This window comes from Myotis lucifugus, unplaced genomic scaffold (assembly GCF_000147115.1).
Source record: "Myotis lucifugus unplaced genomic scaffold, Myoluc2.0 scaffold_19, whole genome shotgun sequence".
Taxonomy (NCBI): domain Eukaryota; kingdom Metazoa; phylum Chordata; class Mammalia; order Chiroptera; family Vespertilionidae; genus Myotis; species Myotis lucifugus.
Window position 1 is genome coordinate 5,231,323 of NW_005871067.1, and position 23,624 is coordinate 5,254,946.

General features: G+C 41.3%; 1 pseudogene; it reads left to right on the forward strand.

Moving 5' to 3' along the window:
• The first annotated feature begins 14,637 nt into the window (after nt 1–14,637).
• Nucleotides 14,638–16,175, forward strand: LOC102439080 (annotated as a pseudogene).
• The last annotated feature ends 7,449 nt before the right edge of the window (nt 16,176–23,624 follow it).

Sequence of the window (23,624 nt, forward strand, 5' to 3'; positions counted from 1 at the left end):
CATAGAAATTCAAATGGCAATAAATAAGTACCTATCAATAATATCCTTAAATGTAAATGGATTAAATGCTCCAATCAAAAGACATAGGGTAGCTGAATGGATACAAAAATGTTATCCAACTATATGCTGTCTACAAGAGACCAACCTCAGAACAAAAGATGCACAAAGACTGAGAGTGAAGAGATGGGAAAAATTTTTTCATGCAAATGGAAAAGAAAAAAAACACTGGGGTAGCAATACTTATATCTGACAAAATAGACTTCAAAATGAAGGCCATCACAAGAGATGGCGAAGGTCACTACATAACACTAAAGGGATCGATCCAACAAGAGGATATAACCCTGGTAAACATATGCACCCAATATAGGAGCACCTAAATATATATAAAAATCTTCTAGAGGACTTTTAGGGAGAGATCAACAGCAATACAGTCATAGTAGGGGAATTTAACACTCCTCTGTCTTCACTGGATAGATCTTCCAGACAAAAAAAATAACAAGGAAACAGTGACTCTAAAGGACACACTGGATCAGAGAGATTTAATTGATATTTATAGAATATTTCACCCCAAAGATGCAGAATATACAATCTTCTCAAGTGCACATGGGTCATTCACAAATATAGACCACATATTAGGACACAAAACAAGTCTCTACAAGTTCAAGAACATTGAAATTATATCAAGCATCTTCTCAGATCACAATGAAATGAAATTAGAGATAAACTATAATAAAAACACTCAAGAACATTCAAACACATGGAGACTAAATAGCATGTTATTAAACAATGAAGGGGTTTACCAATGAGATTAAGAAAGAAATAAAAAACTTCCCTGGAAACCAATGAAAATGAACACACAACAACCCAAAATCTCAGAGACACAGCAAAAGCAGTCCTATGAGGGAAGTTTATAGCACTAAATACCTACCTCAAAAAACCAAAACAAAACAAAACAAAAAAAACACAAGACAAATTCATAATAAATTATCTAACCCTACAACTTAAAGAACTAGAAATAGAACAAGAAAAGCCTAGAGTAAGTAGATGGAAGGAAATAATAAATATTAGAGCAGAAGTAAGTGACATGGAGACTAAAAAAAATACAAAAAAATCAATGCAACCAAGAGCTGATTCTTTGAAAAGATAAACAAGATTGATGAACCTTTACCCAGACTCATCAAGAAACAGAGAGGACCCAAATAAATAAAATCAGAAACAAAAGCAGAGAAGTAACCACTGACAGCACAGAAATACAAAGGATTGTAATAAAATACTATGGACAACTATATGCCAACAAGCTGGACGGTGTGGATGAAATGGACAAATTCCTAGAAAAATATAATCTCCCAAAATGGAATCAGGAAGAATCAGAAAACTGAATAGGCCACTAACAACTGATGAAATTGAAGCAGTAATAATAAAAATAAAAACTCCCAGCAAACAAAAGCCCTGTCCAGATGGCTTCACATGGGAGTTTTACCAAACATTCAAAGAAGAGCTAACACCTATACTCCCCAAACTATTCCAAAAAATTCAAGAGGAAAGAACACTTCCAAGCTATTTTTATGAAGCCAGTATTATCCTAATTTCAGAACCAGATAAAGACACTATAATGAAAGAGAATTACAGACCAATATCTCTGATGAACATAGATGCTAAAATCCTCAACAAAATATTAGCAAATCAGATCCAGCAATATATTAAAATAATCATAAACCATGACCAACAATGCAAGGGATGCGAGGCTGGTACAATATTCACAAATCAAAAAATGTGATACATCACATAAACAAATTGAAAGACAAAAATCAGGGAGAAACCGAGATGGCGGCATAGGTAAACATCTGAACTTGCTGCCTCGCTCAACCACTTCAAGACTACAACTAAAAGACAAAACGGACATCATCCAGAACCACAGGAAGGCTGGATGAGTGGAAAGTCTACAACTAGAAGGAAAGAGAAAAGCACACTGAGACTCAGAGGAGGTGCGGAAGTAAAGTGCAGAGGTACGGAGGCACATGGAAAGGGCTGACAACTGAGGATCCGGTTGTCTTTTTCAATCGGGAGGGAGTCACAAGCTCCTGACTGCTCTGAACTTCAGTTCCGGGTGAGTCTCTGGGGACCCAGACTCATATGGGGAGAAACTGGACTGTCTGGCACCGGTTGGAACTCGAGGGTGGCTTTCTCTCAGAGGTGCTTGCAGCAATTACCGGGACACTGAGACATGGGGCCTCTTAGGGTAGGACTGAGGATCAGCCATAGCTGTTTGCTCCGCCCTGTTGATTCCCTGAGACCCCGCCCCACCCAAGCTTTGCGCAGAGGATTTTGCATATGAAAGGCCTGGCCCTTTGCAATCTGAAAATTACCTAACAAACTGCAGCTGGGTCAGAGAGACCCAGAACTTCCAAAAGAAGGCCCAAGGCCCCACAGCAGCTTGCATTGCTTCACAGCTGAGCTTCATATAGGCACCTCCAAACCCCAAACAAAGAAGAGGAATCTGCAGATCTCTCTGTAGCTCCTGCTGGGTAGCCTCAGGCAGAGGCTAAATTAGCACCTCCTTAGAGATCCAAGAGCCAGTGTACCCAGTGGTCAGAGTGGGACCATCCAGATTACAACTCCTCAGAGCCATAAGGGACACACTCAGGGGGCAGACTCAGTGAGCACCAAAGCCCCACTGAAGCAAGTCTTGCCCCAGAAGGGTGTCTCCAGCACAGAAGTTCTCCCACTGTAGACACAGCTGATTCTCACAGCCAATTGGCCTGGAGGTCAATTCCTCCCAGTGATACCTACAACAATCAAGGCTTAACTACAACAAGACTGTGCACAAAGCCCACAAAGGGGTGCATCAAGAGTGTCCACCTCAGGTAATTGGGGAGGCTGAGCCACTGGGCCCTATAGGACACCTAGCACAGAAAGCCACTCTATCAACACAGGGAAGCATAAAAAATGTGGAGACAAAGAAACAGGTCACAAACGACAGAAAAGGAGGAAAGCAAACTACAGGATATAGAGTTCAAAACCACGGTTATAAGATTTTTCAAGAATTTTCTAGAAACCGCCAATAAATTCAGTGAGACCCTCAAGAAATCTAGTGAGACCCTTGAGGATATGAAAAAGGACCAACTAGAAATTAAGCATACACTGACTGAAATCAAGAATATTATACAGAGTTCCAACAGCAGACTAGAGGATCTCAAGAATCATGTCAAAGATTTGAAATACGAAGAAGCAAAAAACACCCAACCGGAAAAGCAAAAAGAAAAAAGAATCCAAAAATATGAAGATAGTGTAAGGAGCCTCTGGGACAACTTCAAGCGTACCAATATCTGAATTATGGGGGTGCCAGAAGAAGAGAGAGAGCAAGATATTGAAAACCTATTTGAAGAAATAATGACAGAAAACTTCCCCTACCTGGTGAAAGAAATAGACTTACAAGTCCAGGAAGTGCAGAGAACCCCAAACAAAAGGAATCCAGTAGGAAACCAAGATGGCGGCATAGGTAAACACCGGAGTTTGCTGCCTCGAACAACCACTTCAAAAATACAACTAAAAGATGGAACGGACATCACCCAGAACCACAGGAAGGCTGGCTGAGGAGAGACTCTTCAACTAGAAGGAAAAACAACAGCATTACGAGGCTTAGAGGAGGCGCAGTGTGGAAAATTCAAAGGTACGGTGGTGCGGCGGTGCGCGCGCAAAGCGGGCTGGTGGCTGAGGGCGCGGTTGTCGTTTTCAATCAGGAGTGAGTCTCAGACTCTGGGCTACAGATCCGGGCGAGTCTCTAGGGACCCTGACTCAAACGGGAGAAGCGGGACTGTCTGGCTACGGTCCCTCCGAGGTTTACAGCGTTTGCGGGGACAGAGAGGCAGAGCCCCTGGAGACGGACTGAGAGCAGCCATAGCTGCTCCCTCCCCCCGCCCTGTTGAGCCCGCCCCGCCCAAGCCCTGCGCAGAGCCATTTGCCGATCGCCTCAGGCAAAGGCTGGACTAGCGCCTCCCCAGAGGACTGAAGTTTTCCACACAGCTGATTCCTACAGCCAGTCGGCCTGGTGGTCAAATCCCTCTAGTGTTAACTACAACAATTAAGGCTTGGCTAGAACAAGACTGCGCACAAAGACCACAAGGGGGTGCACCAAGAAAGCATAAAAGATGCGGAGACAAAAAAACATGACAGAAATGGAGGATATGGAGCTAAGAATCGCAATTTTGAGGGCTTGCTATAAACTTGAGCAGAGCTCACGAAAACTAATGAGACCCTCGATGCTACGATAAAGAAATTAGAAAGTAAGCATACACGGACGGAAATAAAGAATATTATACCCAATAGCAGACCAGAGGAGCACAAGAATCAAACCAAAGATTTGACAAAAAACACCCAACTGGAAAAGCAAAATGAAAAAAGAATCCGAAAGTGTGAAGATAGTGTAAGGAGCCTCTGGGACAGTTTCAAGCGGAATAATATCAGAATTATTGGGGTGCCAGAAGATGAGAGACAGCAAGATTTTGAAAACCTATTTCAAGAAATAATGGCAGAAAACTTCCCCCACCTGGTGAAAGAAATGGACTTACAGGTCCAAGAAGCGCAGAGAACCCCAAACAAAAGGAATCCAAAGAGGACCACACCAAGACACATCATAATTAAAATGCCAAGAGCAAAAGACAAAGAGAGAATCTTAAAAGCAGCAAGAGAAAGAGACTCAATTACCTACAAGGGAATACCCATACGACTGTCAGCTGATTTCTCAACAGAAACTTTGCAGGCCAGAAGGGAATGGCAAGAAATATTCAAAGTGCTGAATACCAAGAACCTACAACCAAGATTACTTTATCCAGCAAAGCTATCATTCAGAATTGAAGGTCAGATAAAGAGCTTCACAGACAAGGAAAAGCTAAAGGAGTTCATCACCACTAAACCAGTATTATACGAAATACTGAAAGGTATCCTTTAAGAAGAGGAAGAAGAAAAAGGTAAAGATACAAATTGTGAACAACAAACAAGCATCTATCAACAAGTGAATCTAAGAATCAAGTGAATAAATAATCTGATGTACAGAATGAACTGGTGATTATAATGAATCAGGGACATAGAAAGGGAATGGACTGACTATTCTTGGGGGGGAAAGGGGAATGTGAGATTCGGGAAGAGACTGGACAAAAATCGTGCACCTATGGATGAGGACAGTGGGTGGGGAGTGAGGGCGGAGGGTTGGGTGGGAACTGGAAGGAGGGGAGTTATGGGGCGGGGGGAGAGGAACAAATGTAATCTGAACAATAAAAATTTAATAAAAAAAAAAAGAAGAATAAAAAAAAAACAAGAAAAAAAAACAAAAAAACAAAAGGAATCCAAAGAGGACCACACCAAGACACATCATAATTAAAATGCCAAGAGCAAAAGACAAAGAGAGAATCTTAAAAGCAGCAAGAGAAAAAAAGTCAGTTACCTACAAGGGCATACCTATACGACTGTCAGCTGATTTCTCAACAGAAACTATGGAGGCCAGAAGGGAGTGGCAAGAAATATTCAAAGTGATGAATAGCAAGAACCTACAACCAAGATTACTTTACCCAGCAAAGCTATCATTCAGAATTGAAGGTCAGATAAAGAGCTTCACAGATAAGAAAAAGCTAAAGGAGTTCATCACCACCAAACCAGTATTATATGAAATGCTGAAAGGTATCCTTTAAGAAGAGGAAGAAGAAGAAAAAGGTAAAGATACAAATTATGAACAACAAATACATATCTATCAACAAGTGAATCTAAAAATCAAGTGAATAAATAATCTGATGAACAGAATAAACCAGTGAATATAATAGAATCAGGGGCATGGAAAAGGAGTGGACTGACTATTCTCAGGGAGGAAAGGGTGTGGGGGGTGCGGGAAGAGACTGGACAAAAACCTATGGATGAGGACAGTGGGGTTGGGGGGTAAGGGCAGAGGGTGGGGTGGGAACCGGGTGGAGGGGAGCTATGGGGGGAAAAAAGAGGAACAACTGTAATAATCTGAACAATAAAGATTTGATTTTAAAAAATCATATGATCATATACTAGACACAGAAAAAGCATTTGACAAAATCCAACACACGTTTTTGATAAAAACTTCCAGCAAAGTGGGAATAGAGGGAGCATATCTCATGATGATAAAGGCCATATATGACAAACATACAGCCAACATCATATTCAATGGGCAAAAACTAAAACCATTTCCCCTAAGAACAGGAACAAGACAGGGATGTCCACTTTCACCACTCTTATTCAACATAATACTGGAAGTCCCTAGCCACAGCGGTCAGATAAGAAAAAGAAATAAAAGGCAGCCAAATTGGAAAGGATGAAGTAAAACTACTATTATTCCCAAATGACATGATATTGTAACATAGAAAACCCTAAAGACTCTACCAAAAAACTACTGGGTTTAATAAGTGAATTTGGCAATGTAGCAGGATACAAAATCAACACCCAAAAAAATGGATGGCTTTTTAAATACACCAATAATGAATTCTCAGAAAGAGAAACTAAATAAAGAATCCCATTTACCATTGCAACAAAAAAATTAAGACACTTAGGAATAAACTTAACCAAGGAGGTATAGGACTTGTATGTGGAAAACTACAGGACATTGAAAAAAGAGATAGAAGAATACATAAACAATTGGAAGAATATACTGTGTTCATTGATTGTAGAATCAACATCATTAAAATGTCCATACTACCCAAGGCAATCTACAGATTCATTGCAATCCCTATGAAATACCAATGGCATATTTCACAGATCTAGAACAAATGCTCCAATAATTTATATGGAACCAAAAAAAGACCCTGAATAGCTGCAGCAATCTTGAGAATGAAGAACAAAGTTGGAAGAATCACAATACCAGATACCAAGTTATACTACAAAGCCACTGTACTCAAAACAGCCTGCTACTGGCACAGGAAGAGACATATAGACCAATGGAACAGAAAAGAGACCTTGGAAATCAACCCAAGCCATTAAGCTCAATTAATATTTGACAATGGAGTCAAGAGAGTCTCTTCAATAAATGGTGCTGGGAAAATTGGACAGGTACATGCAAAAAAATGAAACTAAACTACCAACTTACACCATAAATAAGAATAAACTCAAAATGGATTAAAGAGTTAAATGTAAGTCAGGAAACCATAAAAATCCTGGAAGAAACCATAGGCAGCAAAATCTCAGACGTCTCTCATAGAAATATGTTTACAGATGCATCTTGTAGGGCAAAGGAAATTAAGGAGAAAATAAACAAACAGAAGTACATCAAAATAAAAAGCTTCTGCACAGGTTAAATGCCATCAACAAAATCAAAAGGGAGCCCACTGTATGGGAGAACATATTTGGCAATGATACATCTGAAAAAGGGTTAATATCCAAAATATATAAGGAAATCATACAACTTAACAAAAGGAGGACAAACAATCCAAATAAAAAAATGGGCAAAAGACCTAAAGACACATTTCTCCAAAGCGAACATACAGATGGGCAAGAGACATATGAAAAACTGCTCAAAGTCACTGATCATCAGAGAGATGCAAATTAAAATGACAAAGAGGTGTCACCTCACACCTGTCAGAATGGCTACCATCAACAAATCAACAAAGGACAAGTGTTGGCAAGGATGTGGAGAAAAGGGAACCCTAGTACACTGCTGGTGGGAATGCAGACTGGTACAATCATTATGGAAAACAGTATGGAGTTTCTTCAAAAATATTAAATATGGAACTGCCATTTGACCCAGTGATCTCACTTCTAGGAATATATCCTAAGAAACCCAAAACAGCCCTAGCTGGTTTGGCTCAGTAGCTAGAGCATCGGCCTGTGGACTGAAGGGTCCCAGGTTCGATTCCGGTCAAGGGCACATGTCTGGGTTGCGGGCTTGATCCCCAGTAGGGGGCATGCAGGAGGCAACCAATCAATGATTCTTTCTCAACATTGATGTTTCTATCTCTCACTTCCTCTCCCTTCCTCTCTGAAATAAATAAAAAAAAAAAATTTTTTTTTAAAAAGAAAAGAAACCCAAAACACCAATCAGAAAGAATGTATGCACCCCTGTGTTCATAGCAGTACAATTTACCATAGCTAAGATCTAGAAATAGCCCAAGTGAACATCAGTAGATGAGTGGATAAAAAGCTGTGGTACATTTATATCATGGAATACTATGCAGCAGTATAAAAGAAGGATATCTTACCCTTTGAGACAGCATGGAGGGACCTGGAGAGTATTATGCTAAGTGAAATAAGTCAGTCAGAGAAAGGCAAGTATCACATGATCTCACTCATATGTGGAATCTAATGAACAAAATAAACTGATGAACAGAGTGGATCCAGAGACATGGAAGCATGGAACAGAGTGTGGAATCTCAGAGGAAGGAGGGGGCGGGTGAGTGGGTAGGAGGTAATCAACCAAAGACCTTGTATACATATATGCATAACCCATGATGCAGACAGTGTGGTGGTGAAGGCCTGGGGTGGGGTGTGGGATTGGGCTGGCAGGGTCAGTGGGGGAAAATTGGGGACATATGTAATACTTTCAACAATAAAGATTTTTTTAAAAAGAAAATAACAGAAAAGAAAAAGAAACATCAAGGTGAGCTCAGCTGGCATGGCTCAGTGCTTGAGTGTGGACAATGAATTAGGAGGTCCTGGTTTAATTCCCAGTCAGAGCACATGATCAGGTTGTGGGCTTGATCCCCAGCAGGGGGCGTGCAGGAGGCAGCCAATCAATGATTCTCTCTCATCATCATTGATGTTTGTTTCTTTTTTTGTTGTTGTTGTAATTTCAGAGAGGAAGGGAGAGGGAGAGAGAGAGAAACATCAATGATGAGAGAGAATCATTGATCGGCTGCCTCCTGCACGCCCCCTACTGGGAATCAAGTCAGAAACTTCGGCATGCGCCTTGACAGGGAATCAAACTGTGATCTCCTGGCTCATAGATCCGAGTTCAACCACTGAGCCACACAGTTTGGGCTCCAAGTTAAATTTTTCAAATCTAAAAAGAGAGAGGGTCTGGGAGACATATTACTTCCATTAGGAAACCATAAGGAGGATAATAACAATATAAAATCATTTAATGTACATTCAACCAATAAAAATTAGGTGATATAGGAACAAGCTTTGAGCAGCATCAATTTGTGAGCATGCAGGCCTTTTTGAGTCTTGGGATAGCTGTCTGCCTCCATGGTCAGTGACTTCTCATCTTTGAAAAGTCTTTGATCTTCATTGTAGATGGAGGGTAGTGTCAGAGTCAGGCACTGATGTCCATTTGCAGTTAGGCACCTGATAAAGCAAGGTCCCTTTTAACACTGTTGGAGAGAGTCTTTAATTAATTGTCTTTCTCAGTGGACCAAAATCTCCTGGTTGTAAGTTGTGGTCTTTGAAGTCTTTGTCTGCTGGGAGTATTGTGAAATGAATGTTACTAATTTATCAGTCCCTATAACCTAGTTAATGAGTAATATATAACAATAAAAGCATAATATGCTAATTAGACTGGACAGCCAAAAGACCTTCCCGACGTCCTTCCGGATGACCTTCCGGACGAAGCCAGTGCTGCAAGGGCTGAGCCCCTTGCATGAATTTCATGCATCGGGCCTCTAGTTGATAATAATGCAAAATGTCTGCTTTTATTTTTCCTTATATTTGGAAAACAAAAGATGTAACATATTTGTAAATGCATCAGAGTATAACAATGACTATCTATGAATGACAAAACTTAAAGTGGCATGGTTATAGATTTGATTATAATGCAATTGATAAAAAAGAACTTTACTTTTTTGTAAGATATAACATTCTAAGACAATTTTTGGTAAATAATAATCACTGTAAAATGACATAGATTCAATACACAATTTCAACATATAAATAAAAAATGATATGTAAGATTTTTAAAATGCTGTACATAGCTTATTGGCAGCATGTACTGAACATTGGAAATAATTCATATACTCCCAATGTATGGGCCACAAATATTTGGAGTATCACTGTCAGATGCCCCCACAAGGAACCATCACTCCTGGCTTGCCCAGTATCACTGATAAAACACCTGTTAACCCTGAGAGTTTCTTGTTTGAACTTGGCTTTGAATCTTTATAAGTTCCTTCCTAGGGCAGTTTGAAATCTTTAGAACATCCATTTTAATAAAAGACATATGTACACAAATAGAACAGTTATTATTATTAATTTTATTTTTTATAGATATTTTTAATTGATTTAAGAGAGGAAGGAAGTGAGAGAGAGATAGAAACATCAGTAATGAAAGAAACATTGATCAGCTGCCCTCTGCATGCCCCCTACTGGGGATTGAGCCTGAAACCCTGGCATGTATCCTGACCAGGAATTGAACTGGGAATCGAACCTCCTGGTTCATGGATCAACACTCAATGACTGAGCCACATTGGCTGGACTAGCATTATTATTATTATTATTATTATTATTATTATTTAATCCTCACCTGAGGATATTTTTCCATTGATTTTTAGAAAGTGTAAGTCAGGGAGGAAGGGGAGAGAGAGAGAAACACTGATGTGAGAGAGACACATTGATTGGTTGCCTCCTGCCCCAACCGGGGCCAGAGATTGAACCTGCAACCTAGTACATACCCTTGATCTGGAATCAAACCCAGGATACTTTGGTCCACAGGCTGACTCTCTCACCACTGAGCATCTGGCCAGGACTATTATTTTTATACTAGGGGCCCAGCATGCAAAATCGCACAAGACCCAGGACCCAGAGTCCGGTAGCTCGGTGAGACCCAGAAAGAGTCCCGCAGCCGCCGCCCTGGCGGGACCCAAAACCCACCTGCTCCTCCAGTCAACTCCTCCAGAGTCAAGTCCCTGCCCACCCGTGCGCACCTCGCTGTGCACACAGCCCTGCCCACCCCGCGCACGCAGCCTCCTGCTGGTCGGTCATCACAGTGTGATGGCGTGACGACCACGGGCTTTTTATATAATAGATTTTTTATTTGGCAAACCTTCCCATGTAATTTCAAGCATATTAAATAAGGAGATAGGAGAGGAAATATAGAAGGGGAAAGAATGGGATGTAGGCATTTATTAGCTTCAGAATATTTCAGAGACAGTCTCTAAAATTTCTTATTAAAATCTTTTAAATATATTTTTATTGATTTCAGAGAGTAAGGGAGAGGGAGAGAGAGATAGAAACATCAATGATGAGAGAGAATCATTGGTCGGCTGCCTCCTGCACGCCCCCTACTGGGGATCGAGCCCACAACCCGGGCATGTGCCCTTAACCAGAATCAAACACAGGACCCTTCAGTCCACAGGCTGACACTCTATCCACTGAGCCAAACCAGCGAGGGCTAAATTTTTTTCTTATAATTTTTTTTTTAAAAATTTACCTGTGCCTCTCCTTAGAAGCTTCTAATTTTCAAATCAAGGTATGCTTCCCATTCATTCATCTAGTTTAATTTTAGACATTTTTCTAATGTTTGCATTCAAAAAATCAATTTAGATACCCAAAGACAGCATTTTGCCATTTTAAGCTGATATTTTCTAGTTACCAGTAAATCTTCCCATTTCTGAATAAGTAAAGGCTTCCTATCAGGAATATTAATGAGGGCTTGGATCTGGGAATTTCCAGCCTTGGAGACACAAATTCCCATGTTAATTTTAGTGTTTTGTTTTGTTTCTTTTTAATATCTGCAGAGCCTGAGCAAATTTTCTAGGGGTGTTATGTAGTGGGTTGAAGTGTGCTGCTTATGCATTGATCTCCAGGAGACTCTCACCCCTCAAGTCACATTCAACCCTCTTACATGCCTCAATTTCTCTCCCGGCTGTCTAAAACAACTGGAAGGGCCAGGCCTGTGTGGCTCAGTGGTTGAGCATCAACCTATGAACCACGAGGTCATGGTTTGATTCCCGGTCAGGGCACATGTTCGGGTTTCAGGCTCAGTTCCCAGTGTGAGGTGTGCAGGCGGCAGCCGATCAATGATTTTCTTTCATCACTGATGTTTCTGTCTCTCTCTCCCTCTCCCTTCCTCTCTGAAATCAATAGAAATATATTAAATAAATAAATAAAACAACCAGAGGGGGCTCTGGGTGCTGGTTGGCCAAACCTTATGGGCACTCCACCGGAAGAGCCAGTAAGTTTAATACAGTTGAGTTGAAATTTTCCTACAGGGCTCCTACATGTCGTGAGAAATGACCTCTGACACTTCCACAAAGAACCTTAGTAGCCTAAGAACACCGGGCCTTCAGGCTGGAGGGAGGACATGCCCCTTTATCTTCGGAGCTGAATAAGTTCAGATCTCATATTTATACAACAAAGGTTTTTTGCTGACTCTCAGAAAGCAATTCTAATTGAAAAGCCAGATTTAGCCTGGCTGGCGTGCTCAGTGGTTGAGCATCGACCTATGAACCAGGAGGTCATGGTTCGAGGTCATAGTTCAATTTCCAGTCATGCTCAGGTTGCGGGCTTGATCCCCAGTGTGGGGCATGCAGGAGGCAGCCAATCAATGATTTTCTCTCATCATTGATGTTTCTCTCTTTCTCTCTCACCCTTCCTTTCTGAAAATATATATAAAGCCAGAGTTAAAAACCAGCCATCCATTTTTCCTCCTTTCTCACCTTAGTCTGGGTTCTGTCAACCCTTAACCTTAGTTCCACATTGAAGATTTAAAAATGCAGCTCAAACAAAGTCAGACCCTCTACCACAAGCAGAAAAGGTCCTGGTTCCAAGAGACAACCCACTCAAGTTGACCCGATAGGTGGGGAACCAGCAGGCTCAATGGGCCCTTTGCTGGATCCTAACACCAGGTCTGGATCCACAGGGTAGTCCTGGGTAAGCTTCTTTGGAATCCTGCTGCACTACACCAAGTAAATATCAATGTAAGAAACATTCAAACCTGTGAAGAATTTTTGTGAGTTTAATTGAGTCAAACTGTCGACAATTGCCAGGAAGCAAAATTTCAATGGATTGACATAATGCTTCAAAGAATGGCAGTTTTGTACCTTATTTTATTTTTATATATTTTTTAACCCTCACTTGGGGTAATTTTTCCATTGATTTTTAGAGAAAGTGGAAGAGAGAGGGAAAGACAGAGAGAAATATCAATGTGAGAGGAACACATCAATTGGTTGCCTCCTGCATGTGCCCTGAGCAAGGCCCAGGCCGGGGAGGAGCCTGCAACTGAGGTACGTGCCCTTGACCAGAATTGAACCCGGGACCCTTTGGTCCATAGGCTGATGTTCTGTCCATTGAGCCAAACCAGCTAGGGCTGCACCTTATTTTATACCAGTGGTTCTCAACCTTCTGGCCCTTTAAATACAGTTCCTCATGTTGTGACCCAACCATAAAACTATTTTCGTTGCTACTTCATAACTGTAATGTTGCTACTGTTATGAATTGTAATGTAAATATCTGATATGCAGGATGGTCTTAGGCGACCCCTGTGAAAGGGTCATTCGACCGCCAAAGGGGTCGCAACCCACAGGTTGAGAACCGCTGTTTTATACATTACAATCAAAAGAGGAGATGTATGTGGGTTATATGAAATCTATTGGTGATAGGTTAGGGAAGCAGGAGAAGACAAAGCAGGAAAACATCTGGGATTGGATAAAAAGTAATATGATAGACACATACTTCTTAACAGTCAACCATTAACTCAATAATAATGAGGGGATTTGTAGTCTCCACAGCAGTGCCTATACTTTGAGGAGTCCAGAAAAAGAAAAATTACTTTGACATCCAAAGATATGTTATTATAGATACAAAAAGACAATAGATAGGCTCAGTTAGGGTAAAGAGTGACCTTTGTCAGGGAAGATGCCAGCCTAGAACATGACTACTCACCATAAATTGCTTTTAGTTTAAAAAATTTTAATTTCAGACCATCCTTTGTGGTTACTTTAGGTCTCTGAGTTTGCAAGGCCACCATGCAGGCCTTCCCTGAGCTAGTCAGGTTAGCATGTGGCCCCTTTTCACCCACATATTTTTGCTCAAAATTTCAAACTGAAATCTCATTCGGTATCCAAATCTAACAACCAATTTCTGGGAAATATAAGGGGCCAAGGAAACTTGCTAAATGACACATTAAGTGGAGCTGCACTTAACAATGTCCAGATGGTGAGAAACTCTACAGGACACACAACCTGCTTGATTCATCAAAAAACTTGCAAAGGCCTGACCAGTGTGACTCAGCGGTTGAGCGTTGACCCAGAAACCAAGAGATCATCAGTATGATTCCCAGTCAGGGGCACATGCCTGGGTTGTGGGCTTGATCCCCAATATGGGACATGCAGGAGGCAGCTGGTTGGATGATTCTCTCTTATCATGGATGTTTCTATCCCTCTCCCTCTCCCTTCCTCTTTCTCTCTAAAAATCAATAAAAACATATTAATAAAAAGTGTAGGTGTAATAATGGTATTATGGTTATAGTTTAAATTTTTAAAATTGATTTGAGAGAGAGAGAGAGAGAGAGAGAGAGAGAGGAGAGAAAGACAGAAACCTTGGCTTATCAGGGCGACGCTCTAATCAACTGAGCTACCCAGCCAGAGTTGTGGTTATATTAAAAAAAAATCTTTTAGAAATACTTTACAAAATGTATGGATTAAATGATGTTACTTCTGCGATTTGCTTCAAAACCATCTGGTATGGCTTTTTCGCAATGGGTTTGCCGCCAGAACACAGGTGTCATGAAAACCACCAGTAACTCAAACCCAAGATGGGAAAGGAAAAGACTCACATCAACATCGTCGTCACTGGACACGTAGATTCCGGCAAGTCTACCACTACTGGCCATCTGTTCTACAAATGTGGGGGCATCGACAAAAGAACCATCGAGAAATTTGAGAAGGAGGCTGCTGAGATGAGGAAGTATGCCTGGGTCTTGGATACACTGAAAGCTGAATGGGAGCAAAGTATCACCATTGACATCTCCCAGTGGAAATTTGAGACCAGCAAGTATTATGTGACCTTCATTGATGCCACAGGGCACAGAGACTTCATCAAAAAATGATTACAGTCACATCTCAGGCTGACTGTGCTGTCCTGATTGTTGTTGCTGGTGTTGGTGAATTTGAAGCAAGTATCTCCAAGAATGGACAGGCATCTCCTTCTGGCCTACACACTGGGTGTGAAACAACTGATTGTTGGTGTTAACAAAATGGATTCCACTGAGCCACCTTACAGCCAGAAAAGATATGAGGAAATTGTTAAAGAAGTGAGCACCTACATTAAGAAAATTGGCTACAACCCTGACACAGTAGCATTTGTGCCAATTTCTGGTTGGAATGGTGATAACATGCTGGAACCAAGTGCTAATATGCCTTGGTTCAAGGGATGGAAGGTCACCCCTAAAGATGGCAATGCCAGTGGAACCATGCTGCTTGAAGCTCTGGATTGCATCCTGCCACCAACTCGTCCAATTGACAAGCCCCTGCGTCTGCCCCTCCAGGATGTCTACAAAATTGGTGGTATTGGTACTGTCCCTGTGGGCTGAGTGGAGACTGGTGTTCTCAAGCTCAGCATGGTGGTTACCTTTGCTCCAGTCAACGTTACAACTGAAGTAAAGTCTGTTGAAATGCACCATGAAGCTTTGAGTGAAGCTCTTCCTGGGGACCATGTGGGCTTCAACGCCAAGAACGTGTCTGTCAAAGATGTTCACCGTGGCAGTGTGGCTGGTGACAGCAAAAATGACCCACCAGGGTAAGTAGCTGGCTTCACAGCTCAGGTAATTATCCTGAACCACCCAGGCCAGATCAGTGCTGAATATGCACCTGTGCTGGATTGTCACACAGCTCACATTGCTTGCAGATTTGCTGACCTGAAGGAGAAGATTGACCGTCATTCTGGGAAAAAGCTGGAAGATGGCCCTAAGTTTTTGAAATCTGGTGATGCCACCATCGTTGATATGATTCCTGGAAAGGCCATGTGTGTTGAGAGCTTCTCTAACTACCCTCCTCTGGGCCGTTCTGCCGTTCGTGACATGAGACAGACAGTTGCTGTGGGTGTCATCAAAGCCGTGGACAAAAAGGCAACTGGATCTGGCAAAGTCACCAAGTCTGCCCAGAAAGCTCAGAAGGCTAAATGAATATTATCCCCAACACCTGCCACCCCAGTCTTAATCAGTGGTGGAAGAACGGCCTCAGAACTGTGCGTCTCAATTGGCCATTTAAGTTTAATAGTAAAAGACTGGTTAATGATTATAATGCATCGGAAAACCTTCAGAAGGAAAGGAGGATGTTCTATGGGCCATTTGTTTCTTTTGTGTGCGTGGCATTTTTAAGTTATTAGTTTTTAAAATCAGTACTTTTTAATGGAAACAACAGGACCAAAAATCTGTCAGAATTTTGAGACCCATTAAAATAACAAAGTTTAATGAGAAAAAAAACAACAAGCAAAAACCATCTGGTATGGAAGACTTGGTGGGGCATAAACAGAACAAGACATGCTCCCATTTGATCACTATTGAGGCTCGATGTGATCCTGGAGTACTATCTTTCTACTTTTGCGTATATTTGAAAATTTACCAGATAAATTTCCAGATAAAAACTTTCAGAAAATCAGTATTTAAGTATTACATAGGAAAAAGAGCACTTATCATTTATTTAACATAGCTTTAATTATTTTTTTAAAAATTAGACAAACAAAATGCAGGTAAGATAATATTTTTGGTACATCCCAGGATGGAATATTATACTCCTATTACAAATTTGTTGTACATGATAAAAGCAGCTCATAAATGTAACTTTAATTCAGTTAAATATATTATAAAGTTCTTACAAGTCCATTATAAAAAGAAACTCAAATAATACAGAGGAGAGTAAAGTACATTCTCCTCCTCTATTAATTCCTTTTTCTTGTGTATTTTTCATAGGCATTTTCTGGTCTCATATAAATGTTTAGACATTATTGTTGCAATTTTCTCTTTTGACTTAGCAATGTATGGACACTTTTCCATGTCAGTTAAAGTCATCTTATTCTTTTTAACAACTGTTCAAAATTTCATTTTATGGATATAACATTTTTAACCAGTCCCTACCAATGGACATTTCAGTGGTATCATCTCTGTTTTTTGCTATTATTAAGAATTCAGGAGAGAACCAAGATGGTGGCATAGGTTAACGCCAGAGTTTGCTGCCTCGAACAACCACTTCAAAAATACAACTAAAAGACAGAACGGACATCACCCAGAACCACAGGAAGGCTGGCTGAGGAGAGATTCTACAACTAGAAGGAAAGAGAAATCCATACCGAGACTCAGAGGAGGCACAGTGCGGAGGTGAAATACTAAGGCGCGGAGTGCATGTGGAGAGGACCGGCGGTGGAGGGCGCGGTTGTTGTTTTCAATCGGGAGGGAGTTTCAGACTCTGAGCTCCAGATCCGGGCGAGTCTCTAGGGACCCAGACTCAAATGGGAGAAGCGGGAAGGCAGCTTTCTCTCCGAGGTTTGCAGCAGTTGCAGAGCCGCTGGGGATGGAACTGAGAGCAGCCATAACTGCTTGCTCCGCCCGCCCTGTAGATCCCCTGGGACCCGCCCCGCCCAAGCCCTGAACAGAGGCATTTGCCGGATAGCCTCAGGCAAAGGCTAGATTAGCACCACCCTAGAGATTCAGCACAGAAGCTCTCCCACTGCAGACACAGCTGACTCTCATAGCCAGTTAGTCTGGAGGTCAATTCACCCCTAGTATTGCCGACAACAATTAAGGCTTAACTACAACAAGACTGCGCACAAAGACCACAAGGGGGTGCACCAAGAAAGCATAAAAAATGCGGAGACAAAAAAACATGACAGAAATGGAGGATATAGAGCTAAAAAACGCACTTTTGAGGGCTTTCAATAATTTGCTAGAAACTGCCGATAAACTTGATGAGGGCCTCAAGAAATCTAATGAGACCCTCGATGTTGTGATAAAGAACCAACTAGAAATTAAGCATACACTGACTGAAATAAAGAATATTATACAGACACCCAACAGACCAGAGGAGCGCAAGAATCAAGTCAAAGATTTGAAATGCGAAGAAGCAAAAAACACCCAACCGGAAAAGCAAAATGAAAAAAGAATCCAAAAATACGAAGATAGTGTAAGGAGCCTCTGGGACAGTTTCAAACGCACCAACATCAGAATTATAGGGGTGCCAGAAGATGAGAGACAGCAAGATATTGAAAACCTATTTGAAGAAATAATGACAGAAAACTTCCCCCACCTGGTGAAAGAAATGGACTTACAGGTCCAAGAAGCACAGAGAACCCCAAACAAAAGGAATCCAAAGAGGACCACACCAAGACACATCATAATTAAAATGCCAAGAGCAAAAGACAAAGAGAGAATCTTAAAAGCAGCAAGAGAAAGAGACTCAATTACCTACAAGGGAATACCCATACGACTGTCAGCTGATTTCTCAACAGAAACTTTGCAAGCCAGAAGGGAGTGGCAAGAAATATTCAAAGTGATGAATGCCAAGAACCTACAACCAAGATTACTTTATCCAGCAAAGCTATCATTCAGAATTGAAGGTCAGATAAAGAGCTTCACAGATAAGGAAAAGCTAAGGGAGTTCATCACCACCAAACCAGTATTATATGAAATGCTGAAAGGTATCCTTTAAGAAGAGGAAGAAGAAGAAAAAGGTAAAGATACAAATTATGAACAACAAATATGCATCTATCAACAAGTGAATCTAAGAATCAAGTGAATAAATAATCTGATGTACAGAATGAACTGGTGGTTATAATGAATCAGGGACATAGAAAGGGAATGGACTGACTATTCTTGGGGAGGAAAGGGGTGTGGGAGATGCGGGAAGAGACTGGACAAAAATCGTGCACCTATGGATGAGGACAGTGGGTGGGGAGTGAGGGCGGAGGGTTGGGCGGGAACTGGGAGGAGGGGAGTTATGGGGGGGGGAAAGAGGAACAAATGTAATCTGAACAATAAAGATTTAATTTAAAAAAAAAAGAATTCTGTAAAACATATCTGTAGGGTAAATTCCTAGAATTGGGATTGCTGTAATACAACCCCACGTTATTGTAAAGATGTGTGTGTTTGTTGTGTGTGTATGTACAGGATAGTATTTTTACATACAAACTCTTTTTTTATTTTTTTAAATATATTTTATTGATTTTTTACAGAGAGAAAGGGAGAGAGATAGAGAGTTAGAAACATCGATGAGAGAGAAACATCGATCAGCTGCCTCCTGCACATCTCCTACTGGGGATGTGCCCGCAACCCAGGTACATGCCCTTGACCGGAATCGAACCTGGGACCTTTCAGTCCGCAGGCCGACGCTCTATCCACTGAGCCAAACCGGTTTTGGCACAAACTCATTTTTATTAGTTCCTTTTTCCCTCACATCCTTTCCACCATTAAACCTGGGTCATGAAACACACTCACTGCCTTTGAGAGAGCCATAACACAGAGTAAGAAATAAGTTATAGCCAGGCCGATGTGGCTCAGTGGTTGAGCATTAACCTATGAACCAGGAGGTCACAGTTCGATTCCCGTCAGGGCACATGCCCGGGTTGCAGGCTCCATTCCCAGCAAGAGGCGTGCAGCAAGCAGTCGATCCATGTTTCTCATTGATGTTTCCATCTCTCTATCCCTCTCCCTTCCTCTCTCTCTAAAAAATTAATTAAAAACATATTAAAATCAATAAAAACATATCCTTGGGTGAGAATTAAAAAAACAACAACAAACTTTTAATAGACTTTTGATGCTCATGACAGAAACAGAAGCTTTGAGAGAAAATACTTTTTGAGTTACCAAAACCTAGTTTGAATGCTAAATTCTCAAAGTTTATACCATAAACAACTGATTCAGAAAAATTTCATGATGATGTAAGAGCACATGTTCTACCCAAAAGGACATTTAAGGTCACTGGGAAGGATGAATAACTTGAGGGAGATGGAGATGAGACCCATGGAGTTATAGTTTGATTGTTTCTCTGAAAACCAACCTGGCTCAGCTTGGAAAAGACTGAGATATCCCACAGCTCAAGGATATCAGGGATCCTAAGGAGCCCTGAACCCTTTAAGGCACCAGAGTTGTATAGTATCCTGGCTGGATAAGGCTCCTGAGAAAATGGCCTAATGACAACCTCATGCAGTCCTGCACATGGCAGCAGGGAAGAGATGTGGAAGTGTCTGAGAAAAGGGCATTACAATAGGGACAAGAAGGACTCAGAAAACACCAATATTTGACCAAAATACCCAAAATACATAAAGAACTCATACAACTCAATAGCAAATAATGCAAACAAACTAAAAAATGAACAATCTGAATAGATACTTTTCCAAAAAAGATATACAGATGGCCAATAGATACATCAAAACCACAATGAGATATCACCTCACATCTGTTAGAATGGGTATTTTTTAAAAAGACATGAAATAACAAGTGTCGGAGAGGATGTGGTAAAAAGGTAAGCCCTGTGCACTGTTGGTTAAAATTTGAATGGGCACAACCACTAAGGAAAACAGTATGGAAGGTCCTCAAAACATTATGAATAAAGCTATCATATGACCCAGTAATCCCTCTTCTGGGTATTTGCACAAAGAAAACAAAACCACTCATTTAAAAAGATATCTGCATCCTTATGTTCATTGCAGCATTATTTACAATAGTGAAGATATGGAAGCAAATTAAGTGTCCATCAATGGATAAACGGATAAAGAAAATGTGGTACATAAATACATAGGAATATTATTCAGCCATTAAAAGTGAATAAAATTTTGCCATTTTAGACAACATGAATGGACCTTAAGGGCAGTATACTAATTGAAGTAAGACTTACAGAGAATGACAAATATTATATGACCCCTCTTATATGTGGAACCTAAGAAAGAAAACACACACAAGCTCATAGATATAGAAAACAGATTGGTGGGTGCCAGAGGTGAGAAATAGATGAAGGGGGTCAAAAGCTAAATAATAATAATAATATTCTGCTGCTTTTGGATGAAACATTCTGTAGATATCAATTAAATCCCTTTGATTCAGTGTGTCATTTAAGGGCTGTTTCCTTACTGAGTTTTTGCCTGGAAGATCTATCCAGTGATGTCAGTGGGCTGTTAAAGTTCCCTACTGTTACTGTATTGCTGCCCATCTCACCCTTAAAATTGACCAAGAGTTTTTTATATATTTAGGTGTTCCTATATTGGGTACATATATGTTTACAAGAGTTATGTCCCCTTGTTGATATGACCCCTTTAGTATTATGTAGTGACCTTCTTTGCCTTTTTTATGGCCTTTATTTTGAAGTGTATTTTGTCATATATGAGTATTACTACCCCAGCTTTTTATCATTTCCATTTACATGGACTATATTTTTCCATCCTTTTGGCATACAGGAAGATACTCAACCTACTGAGCCAAACCAATCAGGGTGGCTCATGTTTTCTTATCGAATTCAGCTATCCTATAACTTTTCCCCCTCTTTATCTTTTGATTGGAACATTTACTCTACTTACAGTTGAAGTTATTATTGCTAGGTACTTATTTATAGCCATTTTTTCTTTATTCCTATATTCCTCTCTCTATTGCTTCTTCATCTTAAAGCAGTCTCGTAAACATTCCTTGCAATGTTGGTTTAGTGATAATGAACTCCTATAGCTTTTTCATAGTATGGGGAGCTCTTTATTTCACCGTCAACATTAAATGATAGCCTTGCTGTATAGAGTATTCTTGATTTCAGGGGCTTGCTTTGCATTACTTTGAATACTTCATGCCAATCCCTTCTTGCCTGAAATGTTTCTGTTGAAAAATCAGCTGACAGCCTTATGGAACTCCCTTGTAGTTAACCAATTGTTTCTCTCTTGATGCCTTTAGGATTGTCTCTTTGTCTTTAACCTTTGCCATTTTGATTATGATGTGTCTTTGTGTTGGTTTCTTTCGTTTGTCGTGATTGGGCTTCTCTGTGCTTCCTGACCTTTTGTGACTTTTTCCTTCACCTGGTTCGGGAAATTTTCTATCATTATTTCTTCAAACGGGTTTTCTATCCCTTGCTCACTTTCTTCTCCTTCTGATACTTCTTATGATGCCAATATTATTATGTTTCATGTTGTTCCAAAGTTCCCTTAAATGTTTATTTTTTTTCTTTTTGTTGCAATGATTAGGTCTTTTTTCCCCATTGCTTTTGTTTAGTTTGTTTTGTTTCATTTTAGAGAGTGGGAGGGAGGGAGGAAGAGGGGAGAGAGAGAGAGACAGAGAGACAGCAATTGGTTGCCTTCTGCATGGGCCCTCACCAGGCCAGTGATTGAACTCGTGAACTCTCAGTGCACAGGGGCTGTTTCTTTCTACCTTGTCTCCCAAATTGCTGATTTGATCCTCTGGTTCATACAGATTACTTTTTTTTTTTTAATTAAATCTTTATTGCTGAAAGTATTACATATGTCCCCCTTTTCCACCATTGACCCCTTCTGGCTGGGCCCTGCCCCCCATCCCAGGCTTTCACCACCCTCTGTCTGTGTCCACGGATTATGCATATATGCATACAGTTCTTTTTTTTTTAACTATTAAATCTCTTTAGTAAAACCAGTTTTGCTCATGCAAAACAACAGATTACAACAATATAAGTGCTGGACACACCATCAGACCCAGAGGCACTGTAGGCACTGGAGCCCTCCCCAGGGCGGAGAAGACCTGAATGCCCCCTGCCCCCTGCAGCACCTTGAGGGAGCTGAAAACTGAACTATTACTGCCACCCGATCCCTCCCCAAGGGACCATGGCACCAAGGACCTCTCCCCACTGGGGAAGGGCCTCAGTAATACTGGGGAAGGGCCTTCCCCCTGCCTCACTGGCCTGGACACATTAAGCCAAGCTGTTTGGGGTGGACGGGAGTGGCTAATGCAGGGGTGGGCAAACTTTTTGACTCGAGGGCCACAATGGGTTCTTAAACTGGACCAGAGGGCCGGAACAAAAGCATGGATGGAGTGTTTGTGTGAACTAATATAAATTCAAAGTAAACATCATTACATAAAAGGGTACGGTCTTTTTTTTTTTTTTTTTTTTAGTTTTATTCATTTCAAACGGGCCGGATCTGGCCTGCGGGCCGTAGTTTGCCCACGGCTGGGCTAATGGGTAGGGCAGAGTTGGGACGTCTTTGGTGTGAAGACCCTCCCACCCACTAGGCCACACAACGGAAACATTTCCATTGTGTGGGAGGCCACAAGGGTGGTGCTGCCTTTGCCCATAGAGGGGTGGCTGGCCAACGCCAGAGCCCAGGGCAAACTGCAGAAGCTTTGTGTCACGTATAAAGTGCCCAGGTTCACCCTGATAAGCTGAGAGGAGGCTTGTGGAGAAATAGCTAAAAATGTAAGAAAAATAAACAATGGGCGAACAAAGGCAGGAAGGGGAAGCAGAGGTTACTTGGTAGATGAACGCCTCAGAGGACTAGGACCAGCACTAAGTGGGGAGTAAGGGCCCTAGGGGGACAGTCCAGTCTTCCTGATTCCGACCAGTGCTAAGTCACTTCTCTCCACCTCCCGGACCAGCTAACAGACACACACGCAGGCCTGGCTCAGTCTGGACAGGCTTCCAGGCACTGTGGCAGATGCTCCATGGGCAGGGCAGGGCAGGCCCAAGGAGGCAGAAGGTTCCTGAGCCACAGCAGGGCCCCTCCTTATGCAGCCCTGCCTGCCCCTGGCCCCACAAATG